The 12,242-nt window shown below is 34.0% G+C and overlaps 1 long non-coding RNA gene and 1 other non-coding gene across 2 annotated transcripts; one reads left to right on the forward strand and one right to left on the reverse strand.

Moving 5' to 3' along the window:
- Nucleotides 1-580: 580 nt before the first annotated feature.
- Nucleotides 581-3,087, reverse strand: LOC127865270 (uncharacterized). Its single transcript, XR_008042560.1, has 3 exons — nt 3,027-3,087; nt 1,740-1,876; nt 581-925 (listed from the first exon to the last, which is right to left on the reverse strand). It is a non-coding gene; the product is annotated as an uncharacterized LOC127865270 (long non-coding RNA).
- Nucleotides 3,088-11,946: 8,859 nt separating this feature from the next.
- On the forward strand, nt 11,947-12,028 carry Trnas-uga (transfer RNA serine (anticodon UGA)). The gene has a single exon. It is a non-coding gene; the product is annotated as a tRNA-Ser (tRNA).
- Nucleotides 12,029-12,242: the final 214 nt, after the last annotated feature.

Here is a 12,242-nt window from a genome sequence, read left to right on the forward strand (position 1 = left end):
ACTTCTAAACGGACTTCTATGGGATATGGCTTATAAAGATCTAATTAAGAGCAATAACTCCCAATTTTTTCAAATTGGTGTTATGGTTCTTGTACACTGCACTTCTCCTTATTGAGATCTATCTACCTATGAAGTTTGGTGTTGATACCTCTTATTGATTTTGAGTTAAGCTCTGGACAAAGTTTTGGGATGGAAGGACAGACAAACGGATGGACGGAGACTATTAGTATATCCCTTTCAGAAATTTCTATTCGGCGGGTATAATTAGCACATGAAAGCCATGTACTCAATTGCAAGTATTTACGTAATCAATAGCTCCTAATTACTAAACCAATTTGTGAAAGACATCATGTTTATCATTTGTGTGAGGTTCGGATAAAATTCATTGAAAACTGTATGAGTACTCATCAGCAAAAGATGTATACTTAATATGCATGAACTTTCATAATCAAGGGCACACAACTGTATTATAACTAAACTGATCTGTGATTTTGTTCCCCCAAAAGCATCTACACATCATGGTTATTATTTGTACTCATCTACGTTATTGCTAAATGATGGATGGACAGACAGACACGCCATAACATACAATTATTACTGCATAGAAAAAGGATTAATTATAAATGGTGAGCAATTGCTCCTTTTGCTAAATTATTGTTTTCTTTAACTTTTCATACATAAAACAGTTGGGGGAGAGCACTTGGTGCACATTAGAACTGAAAAGTATGTCATATATTTGCAAATACTTACTAGCCACTTCCCTTACATATTTCACAAATATTGCATACACATCCTTTTCTAGGGTTTGTCTGTTGGACCCATTCTCACTAAATACAGCTTTCAAAATGATCATAAGCCTCTTCAACGTTAGAGTTACAGGAGTTGCATGAAAGAGAAACTGTAATGAAGGCAGCCGGGTCAGAAGCTGTAAAAAGAAACAAGAGCCATGTTAACAGGCCATCCCCACCAAAATGTGTTTGCTTGTATGGGAGATTATTAAAAAACTACGGCCAATAGAGTTATAGTTTATGTTCACAGCACTTCTCCTACTTGCTATCTGTTTATCTCATCAGGATCTATCTACCTATCATGAAGTTTGGTGTTGATACCTCTTATAGTTTTTGAGTTATGCTCTGGACAAAGTTTGGGACGGAAGGACAGACGGACAGACAGACTGACAGAGGGATGGACAGACAGAGATGATTACTATATCCCCTTCGGAAACTTCGTTTCGGTTGGGATAAAAAGCACATATAAAGCTGGGCTCTCACCAATTTGTGACAAAACTGTATGTTCAGAAAACACATTTTTTGCCTTTTAGATGCTTGAAAGTTGAAAAGTAGAAAGGTTGGCCCAAAATTAACAGGTTTTTTCACAGCAGCACATGTATGCCTGAAAGCATAATCAAGGGCACATAACTCTAGAATAACTAAATTTCTTATTAACATTAATTATCCATCCCCTTTCGAAAGGCACTTCTTTTTTTAAATCATAAAACCCTGACAATATGCGCCAGGGCACATGGACACAATTATTTGAGTGGAATATTCATCAAAAGCCATTGAGAAATGTAGGAGGAGTTGGGCTCGGAAGAAAATGTTAAAATTCAATCTATATTAGCTGTGGTGACCTTGACCAAATCATAAAACCCCGACATTATGTGCAAAAACTATATACCCCAAAAGTTACTTTGGGCATAAAAACCACTGTAAATACTCCTGGGTTTCATCAATAAATACCTCAAATATTCCAAGGGTGTCAAGTCCTATTCTAAGTTGTTTAATACAGGAAGATGGGTAAGCTGAATTCCATAATTCCTCCAAAACAGTTGCATTCATGAATGTTGGCAATTTCCCATTCTGTAGTATGGTAAGAGCTGAAATTAAACATGATTATTATGAATTCAAAGATAAAACATTGATTATCTGAAAACATACTCGCTTATTAATATTTCTCACTGCTTTATTTATAATAAACCATGTTCTTGCAAAAAATTGGTAACTACATAAAGCATGCCTTTACTTGTAGTGGGCTAATATCGCTTTCCAGCCCTTGTCAGCTGTGCAATTCTCTGTATTAACTACTTAACTATACTGGTAGATGAATACATTGTTACGAAATGTGAAATTGTCACAAGGTTTCCATAAGTTGACTTCAAGAAAGGTCGTCTGCATAAGGGAGATGGTTATGGAAAACTAGTATTTTAAATTGATTATTAACCTTTTTAGGCATTTTACAAATGTACAGTATTCAATCAACTTTTCCATACTTGGGCTCAGATGATTCTTTTAAAGTCAAGCATTTATTCCTTTACAATAATGTACAGTTGCATTTCTCATATTACATTTTTTTCATGAAGCAATCATTCGAAATCTCTTTAAAGTGCAATGCTTTGCCGAACTCTGCCTCAGTAACATATTTCACCTGGTCTATGCTTGGATTCAGGTGGAATTTTCTGTTGTTTCAATCAGGAAAAATGTCTCCTTTTTCTAAAAATGTTTTCACAACTTCTTTTTCAATAATGTTGATTCAATGTATGATTTCAGCGTATTTACAGTATTCAGGAGTTTATAATTATATACACTTTTTCACTTCAAAAAGGACGACCATGGTGGCTAAATGGTTAGCATCAGAGATTTGAGCTTGAGAAGGGGATTTGATTCCCGTTCACAGTGTAGAGCTCTAGATTAAAGGGCCATTCCAAACCCTAACTCTTTTTTTAAAAGCAAACCCTACATTGTTGGTGCTCATTAGAATCGTCTAGGAGATAGGATTTTATGAGCACCAAAAACATAGGATTTAATTAATAATAAGCATGCAAATGCCTTGTAAAAACCTCTTCACTTCCCTTATCTAGAGCCCTGGCAGTGGTTTGCCAGTGTGGACTGTTTATGGGCAAGGCGTTTTTACCTAGCCATAGTAGTGGTAGAATACACAAGAGCATGAATTAGTGAACTGTTGCCGTAATATAACTGAAATACTGTTGACAAGAGGTTAAAATATACATACTGAGATAAAAATCTTACCAAATACAATCCCAACCATTCGATAATCATCTTGCAAGAGTTCTCGTAATCCACTGTCAAATAACTTTTCCTTGGTGGCTCTCAATATGATTCTGAAAAATTCCTTTCTAGGCCCACCATAGTCTTCTGCTGCCTAAAACCAAATTTGCATATTTATAAATTCAATGGGATACAGCATTCTTTCCAGAGTTATGCTATGGACAAAAATGAACTATGAGAATGAAACACCAGTTTTGCAAAGTGTAACAATATATGCCGGAAGCTAAAATCAAGGGTACATAACTCCTGAATGACAAAACTGATCCCATAAATTGTTACTTGATGCACAACTACAGCTTATGGTTATCAGTGTTATTCCTGGGGTGAGACATTATCATTTTTCTCCATTTTGCCATTTGGAATGTGACCCAATAACGGCTATAAAACTGGCCCAAAAAATCAACTCATACATACTGAAAATCATTCACAAAACTGGTATACATAAAAGAATTAAAGAGGATTTGTATCAAAACTCGAGCACTCAAGTCAAAATGACATGTTTTCTACAACATTGATTTTAAAGGGAATATTTTACCTCTACGCAGTTAGACTGGTTATTTTATCAGCAGCAGATGACTCAATAAAACATTTACAAACAAAATTGCTCATGTGACAAGCAATTTATTATCATTTTCTTTTATGGATGTTTTCAACTCTATCTCAAAATTAAACTGCCATTTGTTTTAATTTATTTTTGCCATCTTCTGAAGTGATGCTTTCACTTTGGACCCGTTTCATATGGGATGGCTGGTTCAAAATCCCAAATATTCTCATTATAGGTGGACTTCTAATAATTGTCCATGTAGTATTTTAATGAACTTTTCAAGTAATGTGTTAAGCTATTACCTAAAGACATGTTTGCAGCAGATGTCTTGAAAAATTGGGACAAAAGTAGAATTTTGCTCACAATTTTTCTTGTCTTTATACTTTTTCTGTGAGCTTATTGTCATTTTGCCAATCTGTTTTCAAAGTTGTCTCGTACAAAGTTCTTGTAACGTGAAATCAGTTAAATGAAAACATAAACAACTTACCTCTGTATAGAACTGGACTTCTAAAGTTTTCCCCAATTCTTCTGTTGTCTTGTCAGAAAGTTCCTCAAAAGAGGTCTGTAATATGTTCACCCTATCAACAATTATGAAGTTTGTTTCCCTCTGAAAGTGGTTCATTAATATCTGTAATCTCAAGAGGTCTTCCTTTCACCAGGTTTTGCTGGCACAATTAGGATTTCCACTGGATTGGCAATATTATTTTCTATACAATGCACAACAATTCCATTTACAGACAAGTTGGATGAGTGTGCAATTGGTTGTATCATTGCAATGTCTGTATCGCTAGTTATAAACTCCTCTTCTATTATTGATTGAATTATATCTGTGCCATGATTTGATGGTAGTATAATGCCCATACTAAGTTCCTGAAGGTCGTCTGCACTAATATAAGTTTTTGACAAGTCTGGCAAGTCTTCAGTTAACATTAAATTTCTGTTAATGAACAGTTCACCTGTTACTGTAGATGGTGCAATCTCAACACTTTTATCTGACGCTATGTTTGTACAATATAATAGGTGGTGTCGAAGATCTCTCATAGGAAACTCCTTCTTACAACTCTCACATTCACTTTTGCATTCTTCTTCCATTGATACAGCATTTATTGGTTTTGTTGATAATGATTTTTGTACAGGCCTAATATAAATTCTGGCTTGGGAACCAATGCAACTCTTAAGTTCACTTGAGTTCCATTTACAACCAATGATCTTTAGATATCTACAATTTTGTCCTGTTCTCAATAGTTCAACCCCTCCAGAATCCTTCAACTGTGGAAATCCCAAAGTCACATTTTGCTCATTTACGCTTTCTGACATTATTTTGTCATGTACCGTATGTTCGTTATCATGGTTTTCAAGGCGAATCTTTTTCAGTCCGAGTCCTGCCTGTGTGTGGTTCTCTTTCTCCGATGAAGATGGAATAGTTTCACATGTGGTGCTGCTTAAACAATAAAACTGTGCAGTCCATCCCGATTTCTTGCTAGACTTTATTTTCTTCTTTGAAGTAAATGTATTTCGTCCAAACAAAATATTCCTTTGCTGTCTAAAATTTGACACCTGCTGCACATTTGAGTGAGTGCTTGGTTCACTTGAATCAGCCTGAAAATATAATAACAATACTACAGTTAAAAGTTGAATGTAATCCTAGGAATAGCCAGGACACGAATTGTGCATGGAAGAACTGACAAAGTGGCAACTACATACCCCCCACCCCCCCCCCCACCCAACAAAAATGTTTGAAGATCTAGAAAAGTTAATTATCTTAAAGTTCTGTTGGTGTAGTTTTCATAAAAACATAATTGCAGTCACAACATTCAACTGTCAAATCAACAGATTTCATTGGTATAAACACATCACATGATCCTTCATATCTGATATCACAATGAAAAAAAATCCTTTGTCATTCTAAATACTGCATTTTCTTTAAATTTGAATTTAAACGTAATTAATGTATGTTTTGGGAATTTATTGCAATTTGATCAGGCAATTTCCTTTATGTTCCAATAAATGCAACAAAAACATACATTAATTCCTTTATAAAGTATGAATGATACTAATGAACAAAGTCACCCAATAATATAGGGACTAGCTAATATACCTCATCTCTGTCATTTAAATAATATACATACAGTCACACACACACACACACACACACACACACACACACACACACACACACACACACACACACACACACACACACACACACACACACACACACACACACACACACACACACATATTATTATAAGGGATAGTTATGTGACAAAACCAAGTTTTTCTGCAGCGAAACAAATAGCAATGTTAAACAAGAAACCGTCTGAGACTGTTGATGCTCCTTGAAAGGGTTTTTGTCACAAAATAGCACTATATATACAATGAAAAAAGGAACTGTCTAAGAGGCATAACTTTGTTATATATCAACAGGAAAGTGTTCCCACTGAGATTTTTACTTGGGGGTTTTGTACCCCCTACAACTGAAAATGGGGGTATAAGTAGAAAAATGGGGGTGAGAAAATCAAAGGAAATTGTATGGATCTTAAATGGTTAATAACTTGTTCTTTATGCTGGGATTTTTCCAGGAACATGTACAGCATATAATGTTAAATGTTTTAACAGTGTACTAAACAAAGGTCAATGATTCAAATAATTCAAAGATTCAAATAATTATTGTTATAAAACACACTTAAACAGCAGGTGATGATAAAATTGACCGTTTTTTTTAAATTGAAAGCATATACATGTACATACATGTACATGATGCATCATGTGTAGAATAAGATGCTGTTAATCTGAAGAAACTTATTTTATAATCATTCGTTTTTTAAGTTCGCTTTTATTATCATGTATAAGACATGTATGACTTGGAAAAAATAGGCATTTGGCAAAGTACATGAAAAACCACTGTTGATCTGTGAATTATAGAAAACATTGTGGGAAAGGGGGAAAGCTAGTTGCCATATTTCTCCTTTTCTCATAACATTTTCTAGTTTTTTCTACAAAAATGTTTAAATATTCATCTTTTCACACGCTTGTTGAACTATACTATCAGCATAAAATTCACAATAACTTAAACAAAAGAATGGTTTTGAATAAATAGTAATTGCTTCTGCTTTTTTGATCATTTTCATGTAGATATACAGTCAAGTTACCATTACCGGATCAGTAGCGAAAATAAGTTGTTCTGGTGAAAAGCAATACATGTTTTGCGACTTCTTTTACACCAGTTTAATAAAATATTACCTTTTCTTACTGTTCCAGCAAAAAAAATATGTTTTAAAATGCAGACAATGACTTTTTGTGGTACTTTTTTTGCGCAGCGGAATTCGAGCATTAACGGACCGGTTGTGGCCATAGCGGATCACGTGATCAAAACCACTTAGGGGGCATCTCGAACGCAAATTGAACTGTCAAAAACATGAATTACGTTGTTTACAATGACGAATTAAGATTGCCAGTTAGTTTTTTAATGTTTATCCTGTCTTTAATTATGTTAAAATGATATTCATTTTTCGTAACTTTTTTTTAATGTGATCTTGTATTTATTCTTTACGCGCTGTGTTTTTATTTATTGTGACAACACAACATTGTATCATGTTGATATGCTAATAAACAGTGAATGCTTATAAAGTGATTATGTAGTGTTTATCTTGTATTTACAACTTGCAAGCTGTGAAAATAGGCATAGGTATATCTCGGTTTGGGCTTGACTATTAACAAACACACTAATCCCTCAAAACAACAAACAACTTGCCCATTTTATCCACCAATTGTAGTTTCATTACTTTAATAATAATTGCAATGCTATGTGATTTTGAAAAGAATAAGCAATAGGTCTGCTTTGTTTTAACAGAAAATAAGTGGGTTTCTCCACAGGCTAGCTCATTTGAGGATACATAATATTGTTTTAGTGTGAATAACCTGTTGAAATTCTTTAATATATCCAACATATATGAATATCTTATAAAACAGGTATATTGCTAGAATCACATCTTATAAATATTGAAAACATGAAGATAACAAATATTTGAGATCATTTATTGGAAGATTCAATAAGATTTGCATACATTTTCATACAATATATAGTATAATCAATGGGATCACAGATAAATCATCATGCTAACAGTAAACAATAACAAGAGATGTGTTTGTCAGAAACACAATGCCCCCTAATCACCGCTTTGATTATTATTTTTACCTTTGACCTTGAAGGATGACCTTGACCTTCCACCACTCAAAATGTGCAGTTCCATTAGATACACATGCATGCAAAATATCAAGTTGCTATCTTCAATAATGCAAAAGTTATGACCAATGTTAAAGTTTTCAGACGGACGGACAGACGGACAGTTCAACTTCTATATGCCACCCTACCGGGGGCATAAAAATCAGTAAACTACTAAACTAATAAAAACAGCAGCAAACAAAACAACTGAACACAAGAACGTTAAATCACATCGCATAATACAAAACTATCAAATGTAAAATGGGATCACATGAAAAAAAAACGTCAAGAATATAATTATATTAGACAAAATGACTTATTGAAACATGCTTTACAGAACAGAACATATCTTTATTTTGTTTTGGAGGACGCATAATGCATTATACATACATAGTGACAACGGGTGAGCATATAGTTCACAAAAAGTTATTTCCCAAAACAAAAGTTTGAATAAACAACAATTAAGTCATTATTTGGGGAAGATGATCAGGGAGTTTACTATTTGAGTTCTTTAACAGCATCAATAAGTATATATTGTGTTAATTATGAAATATATATATATAATATATATATATAAAGACATCAGAGAGAGGGAGAAAAAATTTAGTCGTTGATTAGGAATAGGGAATCCAACATGTATTAAAGCAACTTCTTAAAGGTCATAACATAAACATTATATTATCAGGGACTGCCTGCATTGAAAGACATATAAACGTCGAGAATCAAAACAAATAAATAAATATGACAAAGTTCAACGTGCGAAAATAGTAGTCGAGTTTAAGTTAAAATAGTGGTACATACAATTTAGAAGTCGAAAACATCGGTGACAAACATGTTAACTGTGGTCATTTTAAAATCCATTACACATTATCAGACTAACAATGGGTGCAAAAAAGTATTAGGAAAGGGGATTTCTACATTTATAAAAGCAACTTTTTCTTAGCGCATCCTTTTCAATGTAACAGTTACCACACTAGTTTTAGTAGTAGTATCTCATTTATATTTTGTAACGTCCTAAAGGTCATGAAGCAAACATTACATAATTAGGAGGTTAATGTATGGATGGTCATATAAACGTCATAAATATTATACAACAAAGATCAACGTGAAAAAAGTAAAACAGGTTCTCCTTTTAAAATCTGTAACACATATATGTGTCGTGTTCTGAGAAAATTGGGCATAATGCTTGTGCGTAAATTGTCATCCCAGATTAGCCTGTGCAGTCTGCAAAGGCTAATCAGGGACGAAAATTTCCGCTTTTATGGAATTTATGGTTTAAATGATGTCTCTTCTTAGCGAAAATCCAGCTTAGGCGGAAAGTGTCATCCCCGATTAGCCTGTGCGCTTGCCTCTGTACTTCCTTGCAATTTTTCTTGCCGATTTCTGCGACGGACTCTTGGAAAGGGCTGCCACTTCAAGAGGTTTTCGCTTTTTTGGACCCATTGTCAGATACAAGGAAAAAATACAATATTTAAGCAAAGATTAGTGAATAATATTTCTCTTAATTAATACAGTCAATTCAATAGTGGCTACGCTTTAACTTAAATTAACAAATTTACAGTTCAAACGATTTCATTTCATTTGAAGCGTTGCAAGACTGACTGTGTTATAATTTTTTTTATCTTTATAATGGTATTTGTTTATCCAAGTTCTTCTTGAATGCTTTGAAATTTGAGCTTTTATAAATGATACATACGTACAGCTCAAAGCTGGATGATCAGTACAGTCGCTTGGATTTGGATTATTGCAACTTACATGTATATTCAATAAAATTGTATGCATAACATAAAATTTAACAATGCCCGTATAGCTTTCACAAGTAAATTTAATGTCAGTAACATAAACGGATGGCTTTACAAAAGTTTGAGACAGCCCTTTTTACTCATGTAAACATGACACGCTTGATCCGCTATTGCCCTAATTCTTCATTACCTGTATGGTGGTGCAAAATCTTAAAAACGAGACAAAACTGAAATAGTCTTTTGGGGGCAGAACGACTACTTAATGACGTTTAATTATATGCATAAACTTCTTACTTACCAACAGTGTGTTAAATTGTAGCCGCGTAAAATGTTTAACCTCGTTCTCGAAATACAACGGAAGTAAACAAATTCGTATATACATGTCAGCAAAACACGCATAAATTTTGTGCGAAAGGGTGCTCCGATTCCGACTTAACAAGTGCGTTTTGAAGAAAATGCCTTGAGTATGCCTTTTGCAAAGTATAATTTAAAAATGTTAACTATTAATCGCGATACGCATTTTTGAACATCAAAGTGATCCGCTATAGGTAATGATCCGGTAATGGTAACTTGACTGTATCACATTTCAATTTAATGTGCACGGACTTATAGGTTTAGAGGCTATATTATATATATTTTTTTTTTCAATTTTTGCGCAACTTTCCCCTGTGTGTTGAATTAGTAGCCACACTAGTTCATAATGACGATCCACTACTAACTCGTCACATTAAAAAGGGGCTGAGCAACCAAGGGGAAACAACCAATAACTTAATTTTTCTAAACATCAACAAATATGTCAGTGGTTAGATCAATGCTAGGTTAATTATGTCATAAATAAAGTAGACTTCTACATGATCTTGAAGGTCTGCACGAAGTTACGCTAGTATTCGAAATATGGATGTTACTCACAGTGGCTACGCGGCCTAATGCTTTTAGTTTTGCCCGAAAACGGTGTCTATCACCGATTGTTTCCAGTCCCAATCGAGCTAGTTCTGAGTCTGTAAGGCTCACCGCAATCTCTTCGTCGATGTCTTCCTGTTCGAACGCACGTATAAGTGCAGACATGCCCATCTCAGACAACACGCTGTTTATTTGTGATGCAGCCATTGATGTTGTTGTTGTCCGGTATATTTTACGGCCTTTTCGCACATTTTACCGCTCATAAACTTTATTTATGCGCATGTGCGAGAATGGATTTCGCGCGATATTTCATATTGTCCGATTTATTCGGAATGAACATAATGATAGTCAACCCAACAACATGATAGCAGAACATAATAGGATAATAATTAAATGAACAACACAGTAGTGTGACTTAACACCGTGAAATTTTAACTAATCAGAACAAGTGTTAACTTGAGATTTGAGAAGTTCGACTTAACAGAAAAATAAATGACTGAAAATAAATCAATATTCACTTAACTAAGTGTAATTTAAACTAACAAGACGAGGTTGGAGTGAACATCATGCTGCTGTGACTCAGTAACTGCATTCATTTACCTAACGATATATGAAAATTAACAGAACAAGATGGGGTTTACTCACTTAAGTAACTGAACAATTGGTTCATTACACTCATCATTCCATACTTTCAACTAACCAACCCATCATTCAACTGGATAATGTAAGGATTTAACTGATCAACTTAGTTTATTGACTGGGTATAAAGTATAACTAACATATTATAAAGTTCAAATAACCCCAAAACTAACAATTGAAGCGAATAACATGCTCATTTGACTCAATAACTGCACGTGTTAACCTGACGTAATGTCAAAGTAAACATAACAAGTCAACGTACTAACTGAGCAACATATTGGTTTAACCCAACACCATGTGCTTATAACCGACCAAAATAATGTTTAACTGGGCAATATAATTGTTTGACCCAACAACATTTTTGATCAACTAAACATGATGTAGTTTGACTCAGCAACATTTTTAATCAACTAAACATGATGTATTATGAACTAAAAATATTAATCACTAAACCCAACAACACAAGAATGAAGCAAACAGCACACCAGCGTTGAACATAAGACAGCTGTGGCGTTCCATAGTATAAGATGATCATGATTTAACATGCGACTTAAGGTAGCGCACCTCTAATGATTTCCCGCGATTTATTTTACGATCATTGCCGGTCTTCAATGATCTCTTATTTCCGAGAGATGCATTTTATTTTTTTCAAACTTCGAATTTTGATATATGTTTAACTTATTCATTTAGAATACATTATTTTCACTTTTAATATTGACTTTGATCCAATTATCATCTGAAAAATACGATTTCGCGATTTCTTGAAAGATCGAGCGAGCCTTTTTACCTGTTTACTTATGGATATCTAATTTAAGGTTGCACGTATGTGAAGTTGTCGTAGCCGAGTGGTTAAGGCGATGGACTTGAAATCTTTTGGGATCTTCCCGCGCAGGTTCGATTCCTGCCGACATCGCATACTTTTCGCGACGCGTTTTATTTCTTTTCTAACGTAATTTGATTTAATATAGCACATAAGCTATGTTTATTGTTAAATATGTTGAAAATTGTATGCACATCCTTCAATTTTAAAATTAAAACAACGTTATGGCTAAATTGATTAATTTACTGCTGAAAATACGAATGATGCATGTTGCATTTTTATTTTTATTTCAAAAAGTAAACGGTAA

The sequence above is a fragment of the Dreissena polymorpha genome, chromosome 1 (genome assembly GCF_020536995.1).
Source record: "Dreissena polymorpha isolate Duluth1 chromosome 1, UMN_Dpol_1.0, whole genome shotgun sequence".
Classification (NCBI taxonomy): domain Eukaryota; kingdom Metazoa; phylum Mollusca; class Bivalvia; order Myida; family Dreissenidae; genus Dreissena; species Dreissena polymorpha.